The sequence below is a fragment of the Macaca nemestrina genome, chromosome 2, assembly GCF_043159975.1.
Source record: "Macaca nemestrina isolate mMacNem1 chromosome 2, mMacNem.hap1, whole genome shotgun sequence".
Classification (NCBI taxonomy): Eukaryota; Metazoa; Chordata; class Mammalia; order Primates; family Cercopithecidae; genus Macaca; species Macaca nemestrina.
In genome coordinates, this window is record NC_092126.1 from 202,749,139 (window position 1) to 202,750,154 (window position 1,016).

Consider the following 1,016-nt stretch of genomic DNA (forward strand, 5'->3'; position numbering starts at 1 on the left):
AAATAAATGAGTAAATAATGCAGGAAGTAATCAGATTCAGAGAGGAATGTAGTATAGTTAAGGAACTTAATAAATTGAAAACTATTTCTGACTACAAATGTATCACAATGACAGTTCTGTCTATTATATTATGAAGGAAATGAAATGGAAGAGCCAAAGACTCATCAGAAATATGCTACTTTATAATTAATAGGAAGGAACAGATGAAAAGCATATTAAAATGTGTTTATTTCTCTTATCACAGAAGCCCAGGTAATGTATAAAATATGAATAATTCAAAAGTTAAGAAAACTGTTTTATGTAGAAGTTAGGAAACTTTGTAAAAACTTTTTAATTTTACCTTTGAAATACTTGAGAGATTGTAGATTTTTGATATCCATCAATAAACTTGAGATTCCAGATTTTTTATTAAAGGTGATAATTTGTACCACAGGTAAATGGAAGCTGTAAGCTCTCCTGGCTAATTGTAAACAAGCCCCTTGACTCACCTTGAGGAACTCAAACTGTTTAAGAATTTATGCCAGATTTTGAAAAATCTTGGGTTTTGTCAAATCATATACATGCGCTTTAAAAAAGTTTTTTGATACGCTACTTGGGATATTTTTGTGTGTCATGGTGGACAAACATAAATTAGTAACTAATTGCCATATTATCAGAATTTGATTGTTGTGCTAAGAAATCTAGTTGACAAATAAAATGCTATTGATGACTAGAATTATAAATTCAAATACTTTTAACCTTTCCTAATTTCAGTGGCAGGCTTTGCAAAAGAGAGTTCGCAAATCACTAGTCTCCTAAATCTTGATTTTAATTGGAAAGCAAGATTATTTTTAGCCTCATTCTTTTACCTGGATGACTAATTTGACTCTAAATATGAATTTTAATTTTATAATACCCTAGTCTATAGCTTCTTTAACAAACAAAAGTTAAAAGTAAGTAGGCTGCCTTGCTTTGTTTCTGCCTAGGGCAAACTTGGGAAGTATGTACATCTATACCGAGTAAGAATTATCTCCATC

At 30.2% G+C, this 1,016-nt stretch overlaps 1 protein-coding gene across 15 annotated transcripts in view; it reads right to left on the reverse strand.

The window, feature by feature from the left end:
* LOC105485558 (roundabout guidance receptor 2) overlaps positions 1-1,016 on the reverse strand; it is a 1,382,758-nt gene that overhangs the window by 944,153 nt on the left and 437,589 nt on the right. The window lies entirely within an intron of this gene.